At 37.2% G+C, this 21,816-nt stretch overlaps 1 long non-coding RNA gene across 1 annotated transcript; it reads left to right on the top strand.

The window, feature by feature from the left end:
* The first annotated feature begins 1,776 nt into the window (after positions 1-1,776).
* On the top strand, positions 1,777-5,313 carry LOC149796527 (uncharacterized). The gene is made up of 4 exons (XR_016421443.1): positions 1,777-1,867; positions 2,628-2,729; positions 3,283-4,397; positions 4,750-5,313. It is a non-coding gene; the product is annotated as an uncharacterized LOC149796527 (long non-coding RNA).
* The last annotated feature ends 16,503 nt before the right edge of the window (positions 5,314-21,816 follow it).

Below are 21,816 nucleotides of genomic sequence, written 5' to 3'. Positions count from 1 at the left end.
TTCAAAACGGCATATAATGTATTTATTTTCCTTATTTCAGTCACAAAAGCTGCTGTAAATGACAGTTCAACATAGCTTCGCATTCGTACATCCACTTCACCGTCAAGTAAATCTGAGAGTGTTTCATTATGTTTTTATTGAACATTGAGATATAAACTATTACAGACATGAATTAATACTCATTGTAATAAGTGGGATACTAAATGAAATATGTTGGATGATTTATGAATCTAGCTAATGGTTTGGAAAATGGCTAGTCACAAATCGAGAAATCCGATGAGATGTTCGGTTATGCATGATCATCTAAAATATAATATTCATTTCCATACTTTTGTATGCTAATAAGAATATTTCAGATGAGTATCTATTGATTATATAGCGAAATTAACATATAGTTTAAAGAAGATTGAATAATAAATGACATTAGATACTTTACTGGTGTTTGTATCATATTTGCTATGATTGTACACATTTGCTTTTAGAAGCAGTTTGATAATAGAAACACATGCATTTTTATATGTTAACACGGGTAAAAAGATCATCGAAAAAGAAATTTCAAGCAACACACTGAACAAATTAGCAAATAAGTGCAGTAGGTTCATTACAGGTCCAGTGGTTTCAGTCCTGACATTCATTAGGTTTTCTTTCTGGAACATGTATTACGACTAGTTGTGCTGTAAATACTACGTTTTCACACCTCGGTTATTGTTTAATTTTGTCCCATCTACGGTCTATTATACATATTTCAGGAAGTTGAAATAACGGACAACACTGACTACAGAATAAGATTCTAAATCATATCGATGTCATTTTTTCAATTGGAATGGTTCGACATTTGTAATTTGTTATCTGATCATACATTTTGACATTTTCGCAATGACGTTTTTGAATATAAATTTGACTAATGTCATTTTAACATAGTTGTAACATGAGCTCAAACTGAAAGAACTATTAGTTAAAAAGTCATACTAAATAACTGATTTTTCAATAATGGTTCACTCGCACACGCAAATGTGATTATCATTTTGATTTCAATTGCTTTATTATCTTAAAAGTAAATAAAGGAACTGTTTTCTAGCGTTGTGATATTATCGTCATTTATTAATCTAAGTCACAATGTGTTGCAGTCTTTATAATTAGATGAGAGTTTTAGTCAGGGACATTATAGATAATATTTTCATATATTTGTAATGTGTTAGCTTAGTATTACAATTGTTATGTGCGCGCCATCTGTAATAGCCGGGGAAATGATCATGATCGATTGCTTTATTGGTGGTAACTTCGTCGCTCGTAACTTCATTGTCAATGAGTTACCTTAAACAATAATGAAATCTTTTTTGCTGTCATGAATATTCATTAATAATGTTTCTTTATTTGTTTTCTACGAAAATAGAAATGGTTGTATATGTCAGTAGAGCTTGTATGCTGTATAGAGTACGCAAGTCATTTATTCTTTGGCGGAAGCTATTTAATTTAGCAACTAAACCTATTGCATGTATACTGTTGATTGAGTTGTATATTGTACAACATGAACTCTATTTTCTTCTAAGTAGATTATATATATATATATATATATATATATATATATATATATATATATATATATATATATATATATATATATATATATATATATATATATATATATAATTCATAGTGAGCCATGTTGTCCAAGTGGTCTAGGGCTCCTGCCTTTATAGATCGCTTACACATAACCTGTGTCCGTAGGTTCAAGTCTCAAGCTTGGTCAATTTGGGTATGTGAGAAAGCTTACCAGTAACTTCCCGTCGTTTGGTTGTTTTTCGTTGGGTTTTCCGATTCTTCCTCCACCAGATATACAGGAAGTGAAAAAACCTTGTCCATAATAGTAAGTGTATATTAGGCCACTATGTGACTCGCTACAAATACATTGTAAGCTGGATTTTGATTCCTTAGTCGGCACACATATTGTTCAAAAGTGACGTATGTTTTGCTCTCACTTGATATAAATATTATCTAACACATATTCTTGTAGTTTCTAGTAATGACCGTACTGTTCGTCCTCTTCGGCTATTGTGCTTTGGGTGAGACACAAGAAATCCGAATCTCAATGGCAAGATAAAACGAAATCAAGGTTAATAACATAAAACTGCTTTGTGACCAGTGCTTCATCTAAAAGCGACATTATTGAAACATTTTATAGCATAATGTTAAACGGTTATTTATTATTAATGTACATCTTAGCGTTGAGTAGTACATGGGAATGCACCCCTAACAAAATAAAGCCGGACAGAAATAAAAAAGCACAGAAATCACTGTGCCTAGCAGCTAAATATTATTTTCCGATATATAGTATCGTCAGGATCTATCAGAATCCCGAATTTTGACGAATCCTTTAACGTTGGAGATATTCTTAATATTTTCCTCTCAAACTGAATCACAACAACGTTACCAATTATGAATTTCCGTAAATGCGCTGCCCTGTACAGTACTGTTTCAGTTTTTAATTATTTCAGCATGTGACCTTTCTACCGGCGAATATTTAGACGATATGACCTATTAATTAGCGTTGGCTATATTGCCTTCTTTAAAAGTGAATAAGTAATTTTCATTTTCATGTATTTCCCTGTTAATATATATATTTACAGTGAGTGTCCCACTCTACCTCATTCCTGTCATCATCGTAATGGTATGTGTGCTCAATCTCATGGTGTGCTGTTTAAGACGAATTCGGAGGAAAAATACCAGTGGTATGGAACCAGATATAAGCAATGTGTAGCCGTAGCAGAGTTCATAATATTGTTCACGTGCCAATTTTTTTTGTCATTGTTCAAGAATTGAATGTAACTTTGACATACATGGTGTAGTTTTGCAACTCATATAAACAATTCTATTAAATGCAGTACCACATTTTCAGCATTAAACTTTCTCAATGTTTGAAGTGTAGAATCTTTTTGATACTGTCTTTTTATCAATAGAGCCTCTGTTTTATATATTGTTTACATCGCGCTCAGTTCCTTATTAGAACTGATGTCCTTTGATGTCTTTTAATTACAATACTTAAAGAACGCTTATTGCATGAAAATAAGGATTCGAATTTACTTTTAATATATTTATTTATTCCTAAATAGGTTTGTTCCTTCTTAAATATTTTTTTTCTCACATAGGAAATAAATCACAATTAAAAGTTGTCTATCCCGTCTGCAAATAATAAGTGAAGTGTCTTACAAGTAAGTTGTTTTTCACACACGATAACCCTACAGGTCAGTAATTACTATAAAACGTTCTCCGTTGTTATTTTAGACCGACCTAATGAAATCAAGGAACGTGATGCAGATGCATATGTTACGCCTATTAGTGTGGAAAGACCTATGCTAACACAGTTGATGACTGATAGACGTCCGAATCAAAACAACACGTGGTCGAATGAAGAGTTTGACTCCAGCGTGTTGTTATTACATAGAACGCCAAGTCTGTGTATGGATGGATATGAAATATTTGATATTCCATGTAAAGATGATCATCAAAGCAAATTGAATAATGAAGATACTAGTTATGAGTCGACCGAAACTAATAACACGGATATTCAGGATACTTCTGGATATTTAACAGTGCTGGGTGTGTTGGAGACGTCAGTTTGAAATATATGGATTTTGTATCTTAAGTGTTTTTAACCAGTTATTATGATGTTAAACAAGGATTTGATCTTTCGGAGGCATAATTTGAATATGCTTATTATTCCTTCATAAGTGACACGAAACATGTATAAAATAAAAAATAAAAATGAATATTAAGTTTTGATCCAAGAATGTACGGAGAGACTTATTCAGAGAAATATTTATTATGTAATGCAAAAATGTAAATCCTGTGTTTTTGTGTGATATGGAATAAACATTTTTTAGTGAAACTATGGAAATCACGATGGAATTATGGTATTATCAATTTACGACGGTCTGCTCTAAAGTACAGTTTTTGAGTTGAAATACCAATGATGGTGAAATCCAGGTGTTGTCTACCATATATATCATATATTTGATGGAAGTAAAGTATCAACGAATAGTGATAGCAGAAGTGAGTATCCAAATTTTAATTTCTGACTTACGCAATCGTTGTCACGGAATAAGGTAAATCCTTTTGTTAATTAAATACATGTACTCGGGTTTCGTTTTGTGTGTAAAACGGTACTTGATGGTGATTCATGTATATTTTACAATATTTTAAAACAGTGAGTTCGGTTCATCCTATGCTACACACGCAAAGTGCTTTCGATGTGAAAACCGTATACGTTTAGCGCACAGACGATGTATGTCGTCGTGGTGTGTTATAAATGCCTCACCTTAAGACAACATCTACACATTACGGAACGTTTTGTCAGTTAGCGGTTTACTTTAAGGACCTGCACATTTTCGGCTGTAGAGGTATGTGAGTTATTTATTAATTTATTCTATATAAGTTATAATTATTGTCCTACCACGTTTACTTTTATATATCTTCTAGGTTCGGCTTACGTAGTCTAATGCAAATATTTTCTATTATTGTTTATGACTTAGGAAGAGATTTATATTAGCAATATAAAGTTGCATTTTTAAGAAACTTTTAGTACCGTAGGAGTTTTAACTTTTACGGTTAGGATCACGTCTAAATCTGTGTATTGGTTTGTACTTATTGTGTTGATAATGTAATCTGTATAGCTTACCGTATATAACGTCATTACGTTTTATTGTATATGCCAGTGTCATGCATATTACACGATGTTAGATGTATTTTCAGATGATCGGAGTCGACGTGGTAGCAGCTGTAGAGCTAACCATAGAAGTTGACCATAACAGCTGTAGAGCTGAGTGAACAGTGTTGCTAGTGGAGTAGTAGGTGATCTGCGTTGTTGAACGATCGGTGGGCGCTGATTGTTTGACCAATGAACTGAATGGTGGTAGGTACCTACTTGGAATACTGACTGCTAGATTGACCAGTGTGACTGGTAGCCAAGTGTGCTGGTGACGGAGTGTGTAACTCCAGACATGTAATCTTTTAGCCGTTGACTAATTTTGGGGTTTATACTACACAGTGTTTTGTGACTGTAAAGATATTTTGCATATTTGTCACTTTGTTTTCAACTGAGTAAAATGCTTCGTTTTTCACTGTTTGAGTGAATACATTTTACTATACGAATAAAGTACCACATTTGTTACTATTTGAGTAAAACACATCATTCTTTTCATCGTGTGAAATAAATGTGAATCATCCACCTCTGTCAATGTCCTGTGTAAAGTCATTTATTTGTATTTTGATTTGTTGCATTATTAGATTTTTGTGTGTTATGTTAATTTGTCCAATATGTGGATCTATACAAACACGTATTTATCAATATTCTTTTCTGATTCAAGTCATTCTTCATTAAACGTTGTATTTGTATCACCATCAAAAGTGTTCTATTGTAAAATCCGAAATCCTAACAGGTCATCTTGTTACAATCGTCGATGTGCGACTTTCTAAAGCATGAACCAAAAGAGGTAACATACGTCTATTACGTTGTACCATGTTATTTAAAGAAAGACCTCTTCGATTTACTCTGACGAAATGTTATTATTATCATTTGTTAGTCACATAATTGTAACGGCTTTGGGGTAAGGAGATTATTATCTTGTCATTTCAGTAGTGTTAGTGACAGTTAGATCCGGGGACATTAGCATATTACATTATTATCTGTGTTATGGCCAGAATATTTTAAGTACATGGTATGGATTTTTTTCTTCAAGGTCTTTTCATTTTAAAACATGTCGATACCATTAGCATATAAACTACTCAACATAGACTGAGACTCGATGACTTTGCACAAATCAAGCCTATGAGTCTGCGAATTGTTCGAAAGGAAGCATTGTGAAAGCTGTCAGACAATAATGAATATTTATTCTCGTGCCTAGAATTGTGTCAACATCCAGATATTACTCCTTTGTCAAACTCCCAAACATCAACGCACCGAGATACAGTTGCACTCAAATAGAATTTAAATGGGTCTGTTTTAAATAATATTAGCTTTTTAGAGAGTATCATCGATTGCAGAACAAACTATTATATGAATGGGAACGATTGTGCAGGAAGAGTTGTATATTACATGCATTCATTCAGTATGTATTTTCCTTCTCTTTCTTCTCTTTCATTGGAATACTGAAACCGGCGAAGTTAACACTCACTTAAACAACCAAACCATAGTTTATTTGCAAATAATGTAGGTTATATGCAGGACATTATAATTAGAAACTGATAAGTATAATTCCAATAGGAAGTCTTTAACAATTCAAGCTATTGACCTGAAATTAAAACCAGAAGCTCACAAATTTGAACCAAACAAAGTGGTGTGGTTTTCAATGCGCTGTGCTTCTTAACATCTGACCAGTACCCTCCACTTGTCTCGATCTTGTGCCAATGCCTGTGTCTCCGCAAAACCTTTCCTGGTCCATTCTGTGATGTTGTCAGTTCACTTTTTGCTCTGTCTACCTCTCCTTCTGCCACCATGGACGCTACCATGCAGGACTCTTGTGGATAGACTGTTTGCTCTAGTGACATGGACATACCATTTAAGCTTTCTCGTTTTGACAGTGGTGAGGAGCTCCTCATATTAGCCTACTTTGCGCCTTATGGTGTTACGCACTTCTTCATTTGTGATGTGGTCCAAGTAAGAGATGCCAGGGATGGTTCTGTAGCATCTCATTTCAAGTGCCTGGATTCTTTGTTGTAATTCTGCTGTCAGTGTCCAGGCCTCACATGAGTACAACACGATTGAGATGACTAGTGCTCGTAATAGTCTGATTTTAGTTTTCTAACATATATTCTTGTCTCTCCAGATGGGTCTTAGTTTTGACATAGCTGCCGTTGTTTGTGCTGCTCTTGACAACATGTCTGCTCTTGATCCCTCTTTAGTGATTTTGGAACCAAGTTATTTGAACTAACTGACTGGTTCTGCCGTTTAGGTTTTCTAAATCTTGTAATCTTTGTTTTGTGTCTACTCCAGTTGCTTTAGTATCTGTACTAATTGTACCAGTGCACAACTGATCGGAACAGGTTGTTTTTGTGTTTCTGTAATCGTTACCGTGGTTTTCACAAATTGCTTTGTTTGTTCTACGGTCTCCACGGGGCTTGGCTATCAGATTTTATATGATTATCATGATTACGAAGTTATATTATTCAAATGTTCTCGACATATTTGTTGGGGTCAACCAGTCAAGTCAGTGGTTTGAAAACTAACCGCCTATTGGGTGACCGCAGCAAACAACATGTCTGGAAATGCATTACACGAGTGGTCTGCGGCACACAAGGTCGAATAAAGGTTTGCAAGGCAATTCATATGAATACCATGAAATATCATCAGCATGTTACAGTTATCTCTGATCACTTGACCTACGCGTGCACATCGTTGTGTAAAATAGATGACGTTTGGGCTGTTGAAAAATATCCTCGAGTGATTAATTTGCTGTTTAAGGATCAAATGATCGTACATATCAAATGAAGAGAGGTCGAAATCAAAGCATGTTCTGACATATTCCTTTTCGTGATGCCGTATAAAATGTCAACACAATTGTTTGTGTATAACATATGCATGATTTCATATTGTGTGCGATGTGGCATGAAATCTCTTACTACAAATCCAACTCAAGTTCAAATATATAATAATCGAAATGCGATTACTGAAAGTTTTGCTCGATGTTGAGGAAAAAAGTTCATGTTTGTAGGGATGTACAGATCCCGTGATCTTAAAAAGCATAGTCTGTCATGTCGCTGCTGCATTACCTAAATAAGCAGGAGGAGTATGGAACAAATGCACAAGTGGAAAGCATATACGTTGAAACAAATATTGTGGCCTAATACCCGGCTTGATATTCGACTTGATTTTAACAACCAAACGAGGTCTGATAAAGCGTCTATTAGTCGTGTTGATGTTGACGTTTATCGACATGACCTTGTTCGTTAAACATCCAATATCCTTGCAGGTCAGCGTGCCGATATTGATCTAATGCGTGATTTGAATGCGAATGCCAATCCAGGTGTGGATGAAAGAAGTGTTAGAAGGCTCATCAAAAGGGCATTACAAATAAGATTGTTTTATATGGTCGTCTTGACAAGTATTCCTGTTTGAGAGGGTTCATCCTGTACGGGTGTTGTTTCACTGGTGTGGAATTTACAATTTCAAAGCCATGGAAAAATTTGTTTGTTCACGTAGGAATATGTGAAAATAAATGCTCACATTAAATAATAACTGTTTACGTTCATTCCTTTATTGTTGCCGTAAATGTAAAGGTTTCTGGTCTAGGTCATTCATAATTTCTAAAGTCCGAAGATTTTTCTCTCCAACATCAGTAGAGTCCGATGATATTCTTTCTCATAAATATTCACTAAGTGGGACAGGTACAACTAAATTATTTACATCATTAACCTGGTTCTGTATCAATATTCTGGTACTCCTTTAATTTATATAGATCACAGGAGTAATACTATTATAATTTAATTCATTCATTTTCTTCTTAACCTTGTAAGGACCATAATATATAAACGAAAGAGAATCTGAAGAATGAACAAGAGAGACAGAACTTTATTAACAGACTCAAACGTTTATCTCAATTAAAGTTCTGTCAAACCAAAATTTCACTTTTGGCTTGAATGCTGAGTACATATTCTGATACTCCTTTAATTTATATAGATCACAGGAGTAATATTATTATAATTTAATTCATTCATTTTCTTCTTAACCTTGTAAGGACCATAATATATAAACGAAAGAGAATCTGAAGAATGAGCAAGAGAGACAGAACTTTATTAACAGACTCAAACGTTTATTTCAATTAAAGTTCTGTCAATCCAAAATTTCACTTTTGGCTTGAATGCTGAGTGCCAATCTCAAGCATAATCAGCTGGAAAATTCCAGACCTAAAATGTCACCCGTGCCCTCATTAGACAGATTTGGGAAGGCCAATTTCAGTAAAAATCACAAATTTTACTATTGTTTTAGATTTAATATTCCTCAAAGGAATTGCCTCTGAAACCATTATTGACGCACACGTTATGGGCAACAAGTATTGGTTACCTGATTTGGTGTTAGGTAAGGGACCAACAGAATCTACCATTATTCTGCTAAATGGTTCTTCAAGTGCAGGAGTAGGTAGCAGATGAGCCTAAGGTATATTCTGATTGGGTTTTCATACTATTTGACAAGTATGGCAAACATTACTTTTGATTATGCGCCAATAAATGTGATTCAAGATCTTGTGATAAATGTTATTAATCCCTAAATAACCAGCGAAAGGAGTTTTATTGGCAAAACGAAAAGTTTCCTGTCTGTTCGATTTTGAAACATCACACTGATATTTCTTTGACCTCTCGTCACCAGCAGGTACCTCGGTAGGCTTCCATTTTCTCATAAGAATTCCACATTTATTGAAATAACAGACAGGTACCTCAGTAACTTCAGTTTCACTAATGGTCCATTGAAACAAACAGGAAATTTCAGGATCATTTTCCTGTCCGGCGATAAGTGATTGTCATTTGTCACCCTGAGAATGAATTGTTAAAAGAGAATCACTGTGATCAATACCTTTTGATTGATCCAAAGAAGGAGTGAAAGTAACCTCATCAAAAGCCTGACCAATACATATGCGAACTAAACGAATACTTTCTTGATCTACCTCATTTTCAAGAGCTTTCTTTGCCATGGCTCTAGTAACTGCACAAACTTGGTATAAATCAGAGAATTATTTTTCAATAGGATTGACATTCTGATCCAAGCAAGGCTTGTCAGTTACGAGTGGATTAACCGTAACCTTACCTCCAGCTAGGTCGTTGTCTAGTAAAAAAATGATTGCCTTCAACGGGTAAAGCTTACACTGTTCTGACTGTCACGGGTCTAAGTCTGATTATGTCTGATGACAAATTTACACAATGGAGAGGAATATTAACATTAGAAGAGTATTTCTCAGAAAAGGCAAAGTACCCGGCTATAAAATACTCTGAAAAGCTCTTGTGTCCCTTAAAGTTTTGATAGGGATGGGATTCGCTGAGTCACCCAAGAGTGATATAGAACCCTTCGACATAAAATGGTTAATAATTCTCCATAATAAAATCAGACTTGGGTTTATTAAACCGAGCAAATGTATTGCTTTCTATACATGGTCGTGATCTTCACCTCTTAGAAGTAAGAGCATTTGTGATAGGTCTGTCTTGATTCTGATGCCTATGTTTCAATTTGTTCCTATCAGAAATAATGTTTATTTTCTTCTTGCAATTCGTACACGTAGGTAGAAACAATGATTTTTGATAACGCTTATCTGAAGCTTGATGTTTAAAAGTTGTGCATATTGAGGTTTAGACGGTCCGCTATGATCTAAAGAATACTTGTCATCGGATCGAGCAGCATTTTTCAAGGCTTCGAATTTATGCTCATCAAAATAAGTCTTAATATCAAGATGGACAAAATTATTAAACTCTTCAAGTAGCACAATGTCCTATAAACTTTTACAATCTTGATCAACTTTCTTGGCTAAGCACCATCAATCAAAGAACTGCTCTATGTTTCTTGCAAATTTGACATGAGGTTGCCCAACTTAATTTTTTTAGTTTGTGACTTTTTGCCGATAAGCCTCAGGAACTAAATCATATCCCCTTAAGATCAATTCCTTAACCACATCATAGTCAGTACGTTTGCTGTAGTGACAGTGAATGGTAAATATCACCAGCTTTACCAGTAAGTAAATATTGTAATATTAGAGTCCAATGCTTTCTTGACCATTTGGAATTTTCGAGGGAAATATTTGTCTGCTTCTTTTTTCTGAAAGGGGCTCTAACCATGTATTCTTTGTAACGTCAAAACTTGAATTTGTATCTAAAGTAGGAATGTGATTTTTACTTGGCAGCTCCATTTCATTTATTTTAAGTTGATATTCCATCTCATCCTTCTCTCTTTGCATTTACATCTGTCTCTCTCCTCTTTCTGCGATTGTAACTGCATTTGTTTCTCTCTTTCTATAAGTACTCCAATTGCTTCTGCACTTGTCTTCTTTCTGTAAATGCATTTGTTCTTTTTGTAACAGCATTTGTTCTTTTTGTAACTTCATTCGTCTTTTTCTCTCTTACTTCCTTATCTAACTGCAGTGGTTTTTTTCTGTAACTGTAACTGTAACTGGAACTGCAACTGCATTTGTTTTTGTTTTCTTTCCTTTCTCAACTTCCTGCTGCCTTAACTCAATTTTCATCTTGCATTTTATTTCAATTCCTTTACTTTTATGTCAGAGTCTCATAGCGACCTCCTGATCGAAACAAAAGCCCTTTTATCCAAAACATTTATTCTGCCAAATACTGGAGCAAAATATTTTTTTATTTCTTGCTTTGTTAAAGAAGATTTTGCCTCAGAAAGATCGTATTTACTGGCAAGCTGAATCAGTTCATTTTTCTTCAAAAGATATACTTGTTCCTGGGTATGATTTGAAGGAATGACTTCCACATATGACGACATTGTAAAACAAGCTTGCTGATTTCACTAAAGACGGAAAATTTAACAAATAATTTATTTCCCTAGAAAAACAAGGTAAAATGAGAAAAATAAAGATATAATCCCGTTGAAATCCAAAATGGAAGGCAACAAGTTATGCTGTGGTTAGCGTTGTGTCAACAGTTCTTTGTTGAATCATATAAAATAATATTCCATTGTTTTAATTCTTTGTAAATTTCGATAACTGTCCTTGTCCAAGAATTAATTTAGAGCACAAGTATTTCTAGAGAAAATTAATCTTTTGGAATCCAAATAATTTGATAAAAAATTAAAAATTGAACTGTAACTGGTCACAAAAAACACCTTTAAGTGTCAATGAGTTAAAGCCCGACTGCCCAATTTGTCTATATAACAGGGTTATACACTAATTTAAGACGCAAAACTGATTCCCCTCTGAGGTTCACATGATCACCTTCTAGAAGAACGTAGAAACTTGTTATATGCCTAATATCACTTATTCCCCATATGGCATCGATTTAACTTTATGAATCTACTATGAGAAAGAATTAAAAAAAGTTGTTTACGAAAAACAGTAAGTGAAACTGAAATTAATTTCTGGACAATATCATGTAATATAATAAAAAAGTAAAACTAACAGACAAACAATTAAATTAAATCAAATATAAATTAAATCTGGTATACATAACAATATTATAGCCACAATCAATAATATCAATCAGCTTGAAATGTTTACGAAGCAGATCATTTCAAAATTAAACAATCGTGTTTACCATGAGTATCGTTGAAAGACGGTTTACTCAATGACCAACTTCTATGTCTTCTGACTGTATCCTCCTCTATTATCTCATACTGGTAACTTTCTCAGATTTAAGTAACTAGGTTTTCATGCATACCCGTGCGGTTTATTGAAAAATAAACCAAAATCATGGGGAAATGAAGGCTTTGAAATGGATCAACGAGCATGTTCTAAAGCACCTATTATCATACTACTATGTGCGTTAACAATTGCACATTACATCACTTAATTTATACATGAGTCAGCATGAGTATGCAAAATATTTTGATCATGTTTCCATCAAATGACTTTCGTTTTAATTATTGTAGAACAACGTCCTGGCCTGGAGGAATGTGATACTGATTTATATCTTGGACCTATAAACGAAGAGAGACCTCTGTCGATAGCTACAATTGAGGAAGGAGACATTTATTATTATTTCTCCACGGCAAATGTGCAGTGTAACTCCAGCCCACAGTTACCACTTGAGACTCAAAGCACTTGTATGAAGGAATAAGAGTTTGTTACTGTGTCAAGCAATGAAGGTCCATCACAATCATTGTATGAGATCCTTGAAACTTTTAGCACCACTGTCCATGATACATCTGGGTATTTGACACTAATTTATCATTGATACGAATCTTTGAAACTAGAGACGTACCCACATAACTTAGAATCGCGGTTTTGACATAATATATTTTACTTGTTTAGAGATTTGCTGTTTTAAAGATTTTAATGGAAAATTAAAAGGAAAAATCTTTTTAAGAAGAAAGTGTATACTAGCATATGCTATTTTATTCTGATTTCAATACAAGAACTTTGAAATTAAATGTTCGGTTGAATGTTGGTCTAAAGACTGTTGCATTCCTAAAATAAATTTGTTCCTGAGTTATAGTGGATATTTAATTGACATTTTCATTAATCAATCAGTACAAACGACCAATCTTGGACTCTTGTTTTACACCTGTTGTTGAGAATGCAGCATAAAGCGAAGAGATTAGTAGCATTGCTTATATTGTATCATATTATATTATTATTATATGTTATTATATGATATGATATGATATGATATGATATGATATTATATTATATTATATTATATTATATTATATTATATTATATTATATTATATTATGTAATGCCATGTTATGCCATATTATATTAAAATTTTTCGGCACAATGAAAATTAAAATAAATTGACTGTCCAAGTTTTCATAAATGTGTACAATACCGGAAAGGGTAAAGAGTTTCATAAAAAGGAATTGCAAAATTGAGAGAATCTATCTTTGTTTAAGGCATGTCCTGGTCAGCTCATATGCTTACAAACTAACGAATCATAGATGACCCAGTCAATATTAAGAGCCCACACTTAAGGGTCAGATAAGTGAATATAAATAACTGGAAAAAGGGAACTCAGAATCAACGCTTTTGGTAGACTGTACAAAGGGGAAGTCAGGCCAATAATCGTAGACGCACTGAGCTAAGCCACAGTGCAGATCAGTAGTTAAAAATATCAAACTTTGCTTGAAATATAACGAATGTGAAGAGCAAACATAGATGGATGTAATGTATAATGGTTTCCTGTGCCATCCGTGGTTACTCATTTATTATATGCTTAGTCGTGCCTTTACCTACCACCTTCTTTCGCTGGCAACACTCGGACGCCTAACTTGATGCAGTTATTATGACTCATGTAAAATAACACTTTTGTCTTTAGAAGATACGACTTGCTATCCTTAATATCGCACAATATATTTGTAAAGGGTCTTGTAGACTACCTTAGGTTAGGGTGGGGTGCTCCCAGTATTATCTTTAATTATTACAGAAGACCCACCCTGGCTCGTTTTTGTTAGAAATTGAAGTAGTGATAGCAATGCAATTCTCCGAGCCCCCAGTCAGCGATGCCGACAGTAAAATTACTGAATACACAAAAGGTGAAATTCAAATAAACAACAAATTTAATGCATTCAATTACAGATAGTCCTTCCTAAAATGAAATTCAATATTCCAAACCATATCAGTCGTCTTTCACTCGACCAAGTGACGGACTAATTCATCATCTGACTTAGTGTGAGAGATTTTCCTCCTGTCCTGTGTTTCTACTCATCTGTAGTATTTCTTGACTGGTACCCATTACCCCTTCAGTCCAACAACCACGTCCTTCACCCTTCCACTTCCTCCACTTCCGTTCTCTCCTTTTCTTGTCTCCCAGAGAATCGGGACCAACTGTACCAGGGTGTTTATAAGTTCTTTTTGTATATTCCTCTACTATCTAGTCTCACACTAAACAACACTCTATCATCAGATAAGCCATTACCTTCTTTGGTCACGCATTCGTGCACATCGAAATACCCACATTTTCTGGTATGGTATACAACGTATCAACTGGTTATCATGCATATATCAATAAATTTCATCACATCAGTATATATAGATTATAATATTATTATACAGAACAATATCACATACGCAGACGCATTTCTGTACATTACACATCTACAAAGTGTACACAGATATCCACATATCCATGCGCTGATATATCCTTACATATTATACTGCTATTAACTAATGTTGCACACTGCAACCATTATACAAAGTTATAATTCAATTCAACATTTGCAAATCTGGAATATCAAACGAATAAATGCACGAGGTTACTACGAATTAAACAAATAGCGAATTACGATAGTAATTGTTTACATAAACATTGCTCATATCTCAAAATATGCATGTAAAACACTACAAATGAATCAAACCCTACAAATGGTAATTCAACGTACTGGCGATTCTAGTAATGAAGTATAGATACTGCACATAATTAAAGTACAATTATTTTGCCATAATAGATTGCAACAATCGAGCAAATAAGTCACTGACCATTCCGAAGCTCCTTTGTAACTCCCAGTACAACAATGTTTCCCGCCAATTTCGAATAACGTCGGAGTAGCTTATAAGTTCTTTTTGTAATTCACGCAAGATGGTTTAACGATTACTGACGTTTAATTTCAAGACACCAGATTTAAACATGCGATTCCAATGGTGGCCACTCCTTGCTCAATTCCGAGTGGATGTCGATTTACCCATGGTCTACATAATTAGCAGAAATTGCCCCCTCCCCGGCAGTCTGTTAAAGGTGGATGTACGACCCTCACTTGATGTTCCTTTGAGCCTAACACCGGCAATTCATGCCACTTACTTGTGAATCGCACGCAGCAGAATAAGGTGCCAGTAACAAGTTCCTATGACCATGTTATATGCAACTAGCTTCCCATCCGTCCTCTGGATCTAGCATATACATGTTGCAATCTGGCTATTGTTCCTTACTTATAATGTGACAATAATCGTATTTAAAGTATTTTTTTTATCTGTATATCTCCCGTCTGTTTGCACAATATATTCATTCCATGATATTTTGTTTGTGTTAATTTTAGTAAAACCAAGTGGTAAAGGTGATATTGGTTGTGTTTATTTCAAATTCATCGGAAAGGTAACATTATTAATGTGATTTTAGATTTATGCACTCTAAAGGTGTAGAAGAAATATTACTTTTTAGCGCTTAATAAGATTACGCTAAAAATAAAATGTAGTTAAAACAACAGCCCAATAGTTTCTTAAAAACTTGTTTAGGCTTGTTCATTTCTTGCTGGTATCATGGAGAAGGACCGCCGAGAGATCAACTATACCAACGAGGAATCAGAAATTTTGCTTAGAAACTTGCTATGTAATTTTAGATTGAGCTCAGTTTGCAATGAGAAAACAATAATTACAGCTATCGCTCGTCCCTTATTGCTTCAAATTTTTTCTTTTGATATGGCACAGATGTCGCAATATGTTGTAAATTGCACAAAAACAAAACAATAACAGCTCAAAAACGCATTTCGTTTGATTCTGTAAACGGATGGGCCTTACGCAAGAAAAAAAAATGCGAAACCCCTAATACAATCCTTTTTATCAAATTTTGCAGAGATAAGCAAAACTATTTAGAGTATTAACAATTTCTGAAATAAAGGAACAAATAAAGAAAGAACCCACTCCCAAAAAAGAAAAAAAAAAGAAAAGATAAAGTAACATAAATCAAATATCTGAATAATTGATTCATAGATATTAAAACATGAATGATTAAACTAATTTATAAACATACCAGGTTTTGTATATTGTAATGGTTGCGTAGAAAAACTGTCATAGGAAAGAGTGAATAATTTATCTCTTACGTCATGATAAAGCTGACCCACGACAAGATCTTTCAGAGTAATCTCCCTTACCTGCTGTGAAGTTCATCCTCTTGAAATTGTCAATGAAAGATAGCTGTTTAAGGTAGTGTGTGCCGTGCATACCGATGCATGGACGGCAGAAGGTACAGGTTTAAAGTAGTTGAGAGTAGTATATGGGAACGGGAACGATAGTGGCCAAAAGGAGCTGCATGGTGTCAATGCGCATTTAATGTTGTGGTACTGTCTGGGTTCAGGGGGAAATGGAATGTTTGAAATGCTAATAAGAGTAATATCATGTGATGGGATGGGATCAATGGGAATTTACAAAAATATTGGTGTCGTTTGTATTCACCTAGCTCCACGCACTCCATTTTGTCATTTGTAAGTATGTGTTTGAATGTATGAATATATAATTGGTAAGTTATTGGTGCTGGTCCGCATGTATCGTATTACATTTGTATTGGCCCAATACAGTCCCATTTGATACCATACGTCTCATAAAGTTAAACCTAAGGGCTAGTTTTATGGGGTATCAATTAAAATGTAAAGTTAAATTCCGTTTGAACCCATGCAGTCAGAGATTATTGTCAGTTGGATGCCTTTTTAGGATTATATGTTCAAAGACAGAAGACAGTTCTCAAAATATTGAATTCCCAGTGACAACATACAGTCCCATTTGACCATATATTGGTCCTCAATGCTATTGCTGAATCACTTGGCCACACTGTGTGTATTTCTATTTGATAATGTCTTTCGTTTGTTGTGAAGTTTTAAAATGTGATACACGTTAGTAAACCATATCTTTTTTGACAGGATAACTCTTACCCATATCTCATGCTGGCAGAATTATATGTCGTAAGTGATTGCTGAATACATGGCTCTGTCATTGCCAAATTGGCAATCGACTTTTTCTTTCTAAGTGTATGTGACACCCACGATGTAGTTGAGCAGAATGCATATTTAATTAACAAACCTGTAGCATTGAGGTCTATGAAACAAAACTTGCAGAATATATCAACAATTTTGCCTTGGAATATTTAAGTATTAATATGGTATTGAACTTCTTCATATCTTCATATCTTACCATAGTAAGTTGCATGTTTTGATATAATTGATGTCAATGTCGATGATGACCATGTAGTTAGTTGTCAATTTCCTTCGGCCAAATGTCTTAAATAGCTACTTGAAACTACAACACACACACACACACACACACACACACACACACACACACACACACACACAGACACACAGACACACACACACACACACATGTATATATACATAGATACACACATTGTTGATTTTATATATAATACGAAAACAATAGTGTTTTGATATTTTTTTGGGGTTCAGCAAAATTAATTCTAATTAGATTCTTCTTTGTTAATAATACTCCTGTGAATCAAACATACGCCCGTGCTGGAAAAAAGGTGTCTCTAAAATAAAGGTTGATGCCTTTCCTAAAAAATATTAACTTGAGTACCACGCATGAGTCTGTATTGAATTTAACATGGATGGACGCAATAAAGTAAATTCGACTTGATTTCAAAGAAATTAAAGTTTCATGTGTCATTATAAATAATGAAGATATGACATTTAATTAATTCATGAAATATACATTATACTTAAACACCGACATATGAATTTATTCGTAAGCTCTTTAAAACAGCATTTGTTGCTTTTCAAAAATCCATTACGATTTATTATATAGTTTTGGAAGTAATGTATTATTTAAAAACGTTTGCAAGTTTGCCAATGATTGGGAGACCTCTGTCTGTCTCTGGGCTGTTGGCATCGTCTGCTGTGGCTGTGCAGGCCTATACGCGAGTGATAGTCCCTATTGCAGTTGGTGCAGACATACTGGGAAGACTGAGTTACTGTGGCTTCTGACGCGTTCTTCTTTCTCTCACGTTTCTCTGCCGCCAACTGGCCTCTCCTCGCATCAGCGACTAATATGCCCTTGCTTACTGTCAGTCTCCAGGTGCCTCTGTCCTCGTCCAGCACTTCCCAGCCATCGGGTGAAATGTCGCATGCCTTCCTATCCCTCTTGCACACATCCGTGAAACGGAGAGAGGGGCGGCTGACTCTTCTCGTGCCAGTTTTCAGCTGTCCATATAGGATGTCTTTTGGCAGCCTCCCACCCTCCATGCGTCGGACATGTCTCAGCCATCGAAGGCGGCGTTTTGTCAGCAGGGAGTAAATGTTGGGGGTACTTGCACGATGCAGGATCTCGCTGTGTGGGACACGGTCTTGCCTGCTGATTTTCAGGATGCGTTTTAGGCACCGTATATGGAAGGAATTGAGCTATTGCCTCATGTAGGTACTGCAGGTCTCACTTCCATATAGAAGGGTGCTGAGAACGCAGGCCTGGTAGACTTGGACCTTGGTGTGCTCTGTCAGTGCGTTGTTTTCCCACACCCTCTTCCTTAGTCGTGCAATGATGGTGTTTGCCTTTCCAAGCCTTCTGTCCAGCTCCATATCAAACGAGAGAGTGTTGCTGATGGTTGACCCCAGGTAGGTAAAGTTGTTGACGGCTTCCAGGGTGACACCTTCAATTTTGATGGAAGGGGCAATGGTGGTATCTTGCACGCTGACCTTTGTCTTTTCCAGGCTGATGTGGAGCCCAAACTGCATGCAGGCATCAGCGAAACGGTCTCCCAGTCTCTGGAGGGCTTCCTCGGTGTGGGTCACAAGAGCCGTGTCATCTGCAAAAAGCATCTCCCTGATGAGCACTGACCTCACTTTGGTCTTCGACCGCATTCGTGCCAAGTTGAACAGCATCCTGGTGTGTAGATATATGCCACGAGTCGAAGGCGTAGGACAAGAGCAGGAGAAGAAGATCCCAAAAAAGGTTGGCGCCAGCACGCAGCCCTGCTTCACGCCGCTGTTAATTGGGAAGGAGGTTGAGGAGGATCCATCATACAGGACTGTTCCCTTCATATCTATATGGAAAGAGATCAGCATTCTGCGGAAATTTTTTTTTTTTTTGGGGGGGGGCAACCGATCTTACGGAGAAGTTCAAAAAGGCCCTTCCTGCTGTCCAAGCCAAACACCTTGTTGAGGTGGAAGAACATTATGTAGAATGGTTGACCTTGCTCTCTGCTTTTTTCTTGGAGTTGTCGTAGGGAGAAGATGATGTCAGTCGTCGACCTGCCTGCTCTGAAGCCGCACTGGGATTCCGGGTACACATGGTCTACCAGCAACTGCAGCCTGTTGAGTATGATGCGGGCGTACACTTTACCAACGATGATCAGGAGCGAGAACCCTCTGTAATTATTTGTAAAGGGTCACAATTGTGGCGTCGCGCCTGTCTTGGGAGACTGCTCCTTCATCCCAGCAGAGACCAAGTAGCTCATGCAGTGGTTGAAGCAATGTTGGTTTCCCACGTTTAATAGCTTCGGGCAGGATTCTGTCACTACCTGGTGCTTTGTCGTTTGGGAGGGAGTCGACTGCTTTGCTGAGCTCCTCTAAGGTTGGCACTTTGTTGCGCTCCTCCATGGTGGGCAGATTCCTTATGCTGCTGAGGGCTGCATTGGTGACTGACGTTTCTCGGGAGTATAGCTCTGAGAAGTGCTGCACCCATTTGGCCGTCTGTTGGCCACGGTCTGTGATCTTCTATCCCATCAGAGATTTCAGGGAAGCGACCCCTTTCACTGTATGGCCTTGAGCCTTATTGATGCCACTGTACTCGGCACTGCGCTGGACTCCTTCACAAAACTGTGGCCAGTACTCGTTCTCGCACTGTCTAGCAATGCTTTGGGTGTTGCTTCGGGGACTTCTAAGATCAGCAAGCGTCCGTTCATTAGGACATTTTTTGTAAGCTATGAAGGCTTTTCGTTTCTCCTCGATTATTGGTTCCATCCTTTTTAGGTGTGCGTTGAACCAGTTCTGGCTGGATCGTTCCTTCTTGCCAAACGTGGACATGGTTGTACTGTAGATGGCATCCTTAATGGCGTTCCACTTGGCTGTAGCATCGTGCTCTGGCAGGTCCTGGAGAGCCTTGTTAGGGCGGACACATACTCCTCCACCTTGGAGGGGACCGACATCTGCGCAGTGTTTATGCGAAGGCGTCCTTTAGGGTTTGAGCGGTGTAGTGTGTGCGTGGCTGTAGTTGCACCCTGCTGCTCACGAGGGCATGGTCCGAGTCGCAGTCTGCACTGTGGTAGGTTCTGGTGGAGAGGACGCTGTTAAGAGCAGAGCGCTTGGTGATGACCAAGTTGCGTTGGTGCCAGCGATGAGACCCGGGGTGTTTCCATGACACTTTGTGTTGTGGCTTACATTTGAAGAAGGTGTTTATGACGCACAGGCTATGTTAGGTGCACAGCAGTCTCTGATCGTTTTCGTTGATCTTTCCAGTGCCATAATATCCGAGGCAGGTAGGCCATGACTCGTGGTCCGCACCTACTCTGGCATTAATGTCGCCGAGGAGGAATCGTAGTTCTTGTTTGGGGCATCCTTTGATCTGTTCGTCCAGCTGCCCATAGAACTGATCCTTTGTGTCTTCTGAAGACGTGAGGGTGGTAGCGTAGACACTGATGATGTTGACAGGATCTGCAGCAGTGGTGAGGTGGATGGACAAGAGACGCTCAGTGCCCCCTGTGGGTGGGAGGTTCAACCGAGGCCAGGAGTTTGTTTTTGATGACGAAGCCCAATCCGTGCTGGCGGGGCTCCTCAGGTTCTCGACCCTTTCAGAACAAGGTTGAGTTTTCCTCTCTGAAGGAGCAACTAGAGGCGAGCCTGGTTTCCTGGAGGGCAGCTATGCTGATATTTAGTCTGGTGAGTTCTCTATCGATGATGGCCGTCTTCCTGGTGTCGTCCACTTCCCTGAGGTCCTCGGAGTTGCCTGTGCACATGGTGTGAACATTACAGCTTGCGAATCGAAAAGCTGAAGTTTTCTTTATTGGTTTCGTGTTTCTTTTGTCTGGTGTGGAATTTCCGTCTGCTTGTCATGCTGAGCAAGACACTGAGCTCCAGACACTCACTGGAGCAGGCAGACGATGACGGGTCAATACCTTATTGAGCGGGGGCTGCCCGGCTTGATGCGGACGGTGGTCGGCCAGTGGGACACGATGATTCCTCCCACCGTCAAAGCTGACCCGTGGCGCCCCTTCCCTACGCCAATCGGGTGGGATTTATAACCCGTAAACTGTCAGCTTCCGTGTTGTTTTCTCACTCAGTAGCGAGACTTAAGTGAGCTCTCCAGGGCGCAAGCCTGGGCGTGAAGTATGGAGATCCTGGGCTGCCCAGACGTCAGGATCCTCCTCTCGTCCTTGCTGGTGGGGTCCAAAGGAATGCTGAGCATGACATTTGGCACCAGTTTGGATGCAGGAGCTGCCAGAAGGAAGTACTAGTCG

Source organism: Sinohyriopsis cumingii, chromosome 6 (assembly GCF_028554795.1).
Source record: "Sinohyriopsis cumingii isolate HCF-2022 chromosome 6, ASM2855479v2, whole genome shotgun sequence".
Classification (NCBI taxonomy): domain Eukaryota; kingdom Metazoa; phylum Mollusca; class Bivalvia; order Unionida; family Unionidae; genus Sinohyriopsis; species Sinohyriopsis cumingii.
The sequence above is the reverse complement of the archived record's forward strand: the minus strand, read 5'-3'. Positions and strand labels throughout refer to the sequence as shown.